Source organism: Rhea pennata, chromosome 2 (genome assembly GCF_028389875.1).
Source record: "Rhea pennata isolate bPtePen1 chromosome 2, bPtePen1.pri, whole genome shotgun sequence".
Lineage (NCBI taxonomy): Eukaryota > Metazoa > Chordata > Aves > Rheiformes > Rheidae > Rhea > Rhea pennata.
The window spans coordinates 144,297,278-144,305,741 of record NC_084664.1 but is presented as its reverse complement, the minus strand read 5'-3'; positions in this window follow the sequence as shown (position 1 = coordinate 144,305,741).

Genomic DNA, 8,464 nt, shown 5'->3' with positions numbered 1-8,464 from the left:
CTCCTCACACACCTCTGGGAATCTGAATCCATCCCAGATTTGAGATGGGGAACATGAAAGCAAACAACATGACACAGAATGAGGGAGGATAGGCACCAGAACACAGAATCAGGAGTGCCAATACCACATTTTTGACAATAACAGGAAAATAATTAGGTGAAAACTCCTCTAGAGGGGACTAGGACCGTACTATATGCTACACAGCAAATCCCTGAAAGGTTATAGGTTCCTGGGAACCTAACCTGAAAGCTGACATGCAGTTCTTTGTAGACTATCTGGCAGCTGGTTTGAGCTTGAGCATATGATAAAAACATCTTAAACAGACACCCAAAAGGCTTGTTGGCACTCCTAAAAGCACAAATGTATCCTGTCCCATATACTGTATTTAGCATGGCCTTTCTTTGAATCTTTAAAGGAAGGTGAAAGACAACTCTGACACACAATTGTACAAGAAGAAAAAGAATCTGTGCTCAGAAGTGCCCGGAGGAAACTGTAAAGCATGGGAACAATTTAATATAGCACAAATACAGTACAACATATTTCCTGTAATGCGTTAAAAATTCATGGCCAAGTGTTATTGATAAAAAAAAATGTTTCTTTTTATCTTCCAAGAGTACTAAAGAGGAAGAAATGGGGTTGAAAAGGAAATAATTTGTCTCTTGTCAGCTATTTTTTCTCATTCTGTTTTGATTTTTATTTTGTTGTTGTTCTATTTTATATCTATGTAAGTAATATGTGGCCTGCTGACAAAAACACTTTTTCATGGCCTCATTCAAAGCGCTGGCAAATATGTGAAACATCAGAACAAACTCTTTAGCTTTCATGCAAGCTAAGACTTTCAATTTCATTGACCAAGCTCATTCTTTAAGGACTAAAAATGTGTCACTCACATCCTAGATCTGTCTTAACATTTCCTAGTCCGTTTGTTTATGAAAAGTTACAAAAAGACTGAACAGACATTAACTAACTATGGAAGGCGTAACTAGGGCCATACTGCTGCAGAAACCCCACTGCAAATTTCTGGAATAAAATGTTGTTGTGCTACCTTGATTGCTCCTAAGGGCAAGCAACATACTATTTGCTGGTCATAGTTTACCACCATAACTAAATCAATTAGCATGGGATCTTGCTTTTGAACTCACACATAAAATGATGGTCTCTGAGCAAATCATCTGAGGAAGTTCTTCTTTAATCATCTTTTCTTTACATCACGTGTTTTGAATAATTTTTTTAACACCCTCGTCAAAAATCATTCTCCCTAGAAACAGTGAAGAGCCATTCATTCAGTGGAAACTGTGCATCATGTACATAGGTTTTACTTAATCTTCCTTTTGCTTATATACAATTGCATGTGTTACAATATAGAGGAAAGACTGAGCACAAAGAGTTATACTGATTAACCTACTACGTTAGGAGTGTGCAAGATGTATGAAAACTACTCCATGGATTAATATTTATTTTTAATATAATTACTCAGTTGGCCTCACCATACTCAAACTGGTAAGAAAGGAAAGTCTTTTCATGAATTATACTGAATGCTAACACACAGAAGGCATATTCAATAGGCAACTCTATGATATAAAGACCTATATCAGGGATACTGTTATAATATGATACACAGAAATCTTTGTCTCAGATTAGGCCTTCATCTACATAAAGATTCAATTGCTAATGGTGGACATGAGTGCTACAATAGCCCTCAAAGATACATTTTCAGGATCATTATCTCAAAATTCATCATCCCCCAAGTGGCTGATTATCGTTGTGTGTGGTTTCAGTCAAGAGGCAGAATGAAATTACATGTTCTTATCCAGTTTAAATATTGATATTAACTATTTTTACTAATGTACAGGTTGATATGAAATACAAGGTTCAGTAAACGAAGATCCTTCACATTCATACTTGTAATCTCAGTTACTCAAAACAGTAGGAAGCTTGGTAGTTTATTCCTCACTGAGTCAAGTCAATTATAACAAATGCTACTTATTTACCAACTCAATATATAAACATACAAATGACGGTATGGGATCAGTCGTCTAGCCTAGTATCTCAAGCCATTTCCCCAGACATACTATTTTACATTTGCCTTTTCTACAGTCCTCTATCACTGTGACAGGTCCTGTCTCCACTGCAGTGTGTTTGAGGGACTGTGCCAGTGGTAATGGTTTGTATTCAATAGCTCAAAAGAGATTTTGCTTCTCTGCATTTGTCAATTCACTTTTTGAGTGTATGCCAACTAGTAGCATTGATAAGTTTTTAAAAGCAGTTTAGCAGCTTATCTATATGGTGTGTAAAGTACCTACTTTTGCTTACTTTGAGCCTGCCACCTGCTAGTTTCATTTGTTGCCCTTACAACATAAGACAATGAGCAATGATTTCCTATTCCCTCTTCATATGACTCAGGATTTTAGACCTTTTTTGTGTTTCCCATCAGCTACCTCTTTTAAAGTGTTCTCCTATATGTAGTCATTCTGTATAAAATAGAAATAACTTTCAAAATTTTGATCATTCTTGTAGCCTTTATCCAAACACAACTATATTGTACAATATTATTACATTGCTACCATATGCATTTTTGACATGCAAGCAGAGCAAAGGAGGAAGAATTTCAAGTAGAATTCAAGGCACAGGTGTATAATGGATTTATACAGCAGTATAATTTTTTGTTGTTCTCTGTGCCATTCCAAACAACTTCTAACATCTCGTTTGAGTCTTTTCACTGCTACTGTATATTGAACTGACACTTTCGTAGATCTCTCTCTCATATTCTGAAGAGCTTTTCTAAAATGCTAATACTTAGCTCAGAGAACATCATTATATACAATAAATTTAATTCTATAACTTTGTGTTTCTCTTGTTCATCATTTCATTTATATGTAATTTCATTGCCTAGTCCCTTAGTATTGTGCCCCCCTCTATTTTCTGCAATTATTAACACTCAATCCTTGTCTTTATTACCCTTAGTATTATTAGCAAACTTTGTCATATAAGTCTTTCTAGATCATTTATGAATATAATAAATAGCACAGGATCTGGTAAAGACTCCTGCAGAGCTTCATTTATGATTGCTTTTCTTTGTGAAAACCGGGTTAATCCTTCCCTTTGTTTCCTGTATTTTAATCACTCATTCACGTGAGGACCCTTCCTTTACTCTAACAAACAGCTCTGTTTCAAGGGTCTTTGGAAAAGGACCTTGCTGAAATCCCTTTTCAAAACCCAGGAAAGCAATCACCTCAATTTTAATAGATGATTCTCTTACAAAAGCCATTCTGATTCACTCCCATTTATCATATATATTCATGTTTTTATATATCCTTTTCTTAAGATCAGTTTGCTTACAAGAATTTCCAATTTACTTGGCTGCAGTTCTTCGAATTTTTAATGAAGCTCTTAAAAATTGCTGTCTCTTTAACCGAATTCCAATCTTGAGGCATTTTTAAAAACACAATTTATAATTCAACCATTTCTTCTTTCAGTTCTTTCAGAAGTCTTAAGTGAATTACAGCAGAAATCTTATCAATTCTTTTTTAACTTCTACTGATATTTCAGTTTGAGATGGATGCTGTGACAATCCCACCCATAGAGAAGGTTTCTGACCTGGGGACTTTCCTGTTTTCCCACATTCCCATATTTCTCCATGATTTAATATGTAAAACTTTGCATCTCCAGAGAGGTAAAGCAGTGCCAGAATATACTCAAATAAAGTAAGATAAGCTTTAGGAAGAATGAGTAAAGCTCTCTCATCCCTCTGAGGACTCTGGGAAGGAGATTAAAATATCTTGGTTCACTTAGAATGAACTTATTCTGACAAATGCAACCTTAAACTTAGAGTGTGAAGAAACACAGAGTTCATACAGAATTTATTACAGTATCCTAGCTTAATTTTAAGGCACTCAATGAAAAAGCTTTTGTTTATATATCCAGGCTAATGCCTAAACTCCTTCTGTGTTGATTGGACAGATACAACAGTTGAAATAATATTTTTTGAAGAAATGTTTAGGAAAAAAGCAATATTGAGAAATACAGAAACAAGAAAATATTTAAAATGCTTCCCTGTCAGGGTTAAGTATATGGATGACAAAAGCACTTTGGGGATTACATAGGTAAATTATTCCAATTTAGATGTAAAAAAAGAAGATCGGTCTGAACAAAAATCGTGTAATCACTAAGTACAGCCAGATCCCCATGAGCGGAGAGGGTTTTAGAAGCAGACTTCCCACACCTGGGGTGGGTGCTCTAGTGAGTCACTGGCCTCCAGTTGTGCCCAGTTCTTTCCAAGCTGGTGGCTGAGGCCCAAGCAGAAGAAGGATTTGCACAGGCTTCAGTATTTCTTAATAGCTATCTTAAGTGTCACCTTGCTCAACTGGCTCATTGTTTTGAATCATACTTTTTAATTCATCTGCAGAGCATGGAGAGCTTAGACATGCAGCTCAGTATTGACAGTTCTAGTCATTTCAGTACAGCTGGCCATTGGAGATTATGTTGTTCACTAAGGTTCAAAAAAGTAATCTCTAAAAGTGCTGGGAATTTAAATCTTATTTCAGTTAGTCCATCACCTAGCTGTCTTTCCTCTCCTTTTTCTCTCTCCAGGCACAAGATTACAATAGCACCTGTAAAACAACTTTATGCACTATGCAGACAGAATCAGACTTAGAGGATCTCCTAAGTGTCCAGACTGGTCACTGGACTGCAAACTGGGACTCACTGCTGTAATAACTAATGTACAGAGTCTGAAGGGAAACAGATATGAGGGAATACGATTATCAATGCTAAAATAATGACTTTTATATAAAAAAAAGAAAGCTCTGCATGAACTGAACAGTTTCTAAGATAAACAGGTGCATACGATTATGCCACTGCGATTCAGAGGGCCGAGAGAGGTAAGGATAGAAGAAAGATTTTGTCCGTCAAGGCCAGTGCCTGCACTTCCTGCAGCTTACACTGGCAGAGGTGCATACATACTCTGCAATGCCATACAGCCTGCCTGGCCAGAGGAATAATTTAATCTTTAGAACTTTCAATTTCCTGTCTCTCTGAACCACTTAACTTCAATTCCTTTAATTAAAATTTAAATGAGATTACAATTCCCTATTTGTGTTTTCAAAGGTCATTAGGACCTCACATCTTTTGGCAATGTCCCTTTCATATGAAAAGATTTGAGAAATCTTCTCACATTCAGGCGTTATAAACTTTCCCAGTACTGTTGAGCTGGATTTGTTTTTCCGCTTTCTCCTTAACTACTGATTGTACATGGTTTTAATAAGTAACATCACCACAAAAATGTACTTTGGGCTGATTTGCCCCAAAATCAGGCAAATGGAAACTTCACTGTCTAAACTAACTTCTGTATATAATTGGACTAAAGCAAAGCTCAAAACTTTTCTATCTTAAATATTCCAGTCTTTACTGCCTTTCTCACTTCTGACAGAATGTTCATGTTTCTCCCATTTCCTCTATTTATCACATTTGCACCATACTCTGTATCCTCATTTGTCTGTTACCTCATCCTCTCAGAGACCTGAGGACACACAGCAGAGTAACGTTCCTCAGCAAAATATGAACCTATGCTATAGCCAGTATAAGCAAAGAGCTATTTGAGCATTTGAGTATTTGAGCAAAGAGCTGTACAAGGCGCTGTTTGTGCAAGTGCTGTAGGTGGTATTCAGCATTACAGTCAGAATGCATTCAGCACTGCTGCCTTTGCTAGACCATTTCCTGCTCTCACAAACACCCATTTCTGCTAACTGATGTCCATATAGGGGAGCTCAATGAATGGGTCTTCTTTATGCAGTTTGTAGTGTGCAAAGGCTCTGCTGTGCACATCAGATTCACCAGTGAATCAGTGCAGGAACCTTCCTTGCAAGTAACATAAGCCACTCTAAACCTGAATTTCAGTTTATTAAGAAAGAAAGAAAGAAAGAAAGAAAGAAAGAAAAGAAAATGGTGTGCCTGGAAAGAATACACTTCTGCCTGTCATTCCTAGATGGGAGACTCCTGTTCAGTTGTCCCTTGGGTAATGTCTCGCAGTAGCACACAATTCTAGTAAAGATGTGCAAACAAGAGTCAGATATTTGAACACAGAAAGGCATATATTGAACTTCCTTTCCATTTCCTTTTTTTTTTTCTTTTTTCTGTTTATACATGATTCCTGACACTTCTGACATATCTTTTTTTTTTTTTAGTTGTGTGGAATCTCTGAATGTTACCATTCCCAGCATCTTTTTGAGTTGCCTGCATCAATGTTTTTCTGACTGAGGGGTTAGGGGAAAGAAGAATTGCTATATATATATATTAACACTTCCTCTTTTTTATTAAGAGATTTTGATAATTGTTCCTACATTTTAGGAGTTCCCGGTATTGTAGAACAAGGTATAGTGCAACAAATGGGTGTAGTTTAAGAACATCCATATATCAGAAAAACTCAAATGTGACAAGTGAAAAATGACACAGAGAAAACTTAAGTTTTCTTCCTTCCCTCTAACAACTAAGTAGAAAGCCTAGGGAAACACTGTTGGCTGTGCTGTTTACAGGTCAGTAGCACGTTACTATTGTGCTATCTCGAGCAAGTCACCAAGGGTTGGGTGAGGGGACACAATCCATTTAACTTAGGTTAAGTTATCAAGAGCACTAGTCTTCTTAAATTAACTCCAAAATTTTGCTCTATATTCAATGGGGAGAGAAAGATACCTTTGAAGGTTGCTATCTAGGGTAGAAATCGGTTATAGCCAGCTATAGGCTTAATGTACTTACTTTATGTATAAGTTAAGAGCTATAGCTTGGTAATTACATCCTGCCCTGGATTGTAAGGAGCACTTAAGTTCCTGTATTCTAAATTTATCTTCTGAAAGGCTATGGTTAGCTTGGACATGGTCTAAATTTCCTTTAACCCTGAATTTGCTACAATCCTGAGTCAACAGTGCCTGAATGGTGGTTAGTTGTACCCAGACAAGATTTACAAACTCAGCATTCTTCTAAATGTCTTTTCTGAACTGAAAGGTTGTATTTGTTTTTGAGCTGAGCTATTTTCAGAATAGGCCTTATATTCCTGTCTCCAAAAGGAAAAAAAAAAAAAGAGGTTTTACAACCGAAAGAACCACTTAGCACCCTCCAGAAAATAATCCAGAATGTGCAGAGGTTGGGGGAACTGGAAGAGATTTGGGAACTAATAATTTGACACAGTTCACTGTTCAGACACCCTGTATCTTCCCTGAGAAACTAGTCCTTCATGGATAATAGAGTATTTTCTTCCGAAGAGCAAAATGAATAGAAAGACTCTTATATTTTACCTTCTTCTCAGCCTGCATCTATTTCTTTAATGAAAGTATGAGCAAAGACACGCAGCAGGAAGCTGGCCAGTGTGACAAGGTAACAGCTTCCCAGTGTCGAAGCAAGGGAATTGTAGCCACACTTATTGTTTGTCATGGTGAGAATAATCTGACCGGTGCTGAAAATCAAGGCAAAAAAAATATTTATGAGCCACAACGCAACAGCAAATTGAAGCACTGCACAATGAATCTTTTATCTAGGAATTAGACAGCAAGCAAGCAAATCATGGATAACAAGGATGCCTCTACATGTCACTTCAGGGCAGTGTTTAAAAAATAGAAGAATCCTGGAAGAGAGAAGAAATATAATCAATATAGTGATTAATGACAATAATTTCACACAAATATCTGGGCAATTAAGCATGCTTTTTAGGAGTTGTTTCTTGCAGTGACTTGTGAAGGGATGAACGTGTTGCAAACCAAACTTCACATCAATATATTGAACAGTGTGGTAAGAATACTTATTTCAGCTTGGAAATCTTCCAGAAAATAAATGCTAATATAAGAACAACTTCAAAACATATTGTCTCTTCAAATATTCTTTTTCTTTTTTTTAGCTGTTACTTTACTTTTATAGCTTACTCACCCTGTTCTCCTGAATTATAACACCAAAATTTTGGATTAAAAAAAGAGAAGATACTTGCATTGGGGAAGAAGGCACCTCAGTGAAAACTTCTACATTTTGTATTTAATGTGAGAAACACAGAAGAAACAAAATGTGTGTTTGCTAAGCAAGCCCATGTGCATTCTGAATGTTTGTGAAGGGGATTGTAGTACTCCTCCTTTCTGGCAGAAAGTGGCTAAGGTTTATGTTACTGAGACATTGATTGGGGTCTAGCTTTTTGCCCTAGTGAAGCACAGGTCAAATTTGCCCCTAAACCTTAAATGAATTACAGCAAGAATTTCTTTACTAACGCACTGACATCACTGGCAGTAGTGTACTGATAACATACTCAAAGAAAAAACAGTTTTTGCCATGTCTATCATAAACTTCAGGATTGAGTAATATTTTCACTGAAGTGCAGATAGAGGTCTAGACCAGGTAAGCACCTGTACCATTTTGCCAGTCAGCCTAGTAGATGACCTGTAAAATACTCAGCTTCTTTTTGGGTAGAAAAGACTATAAACATGGGTCTGTG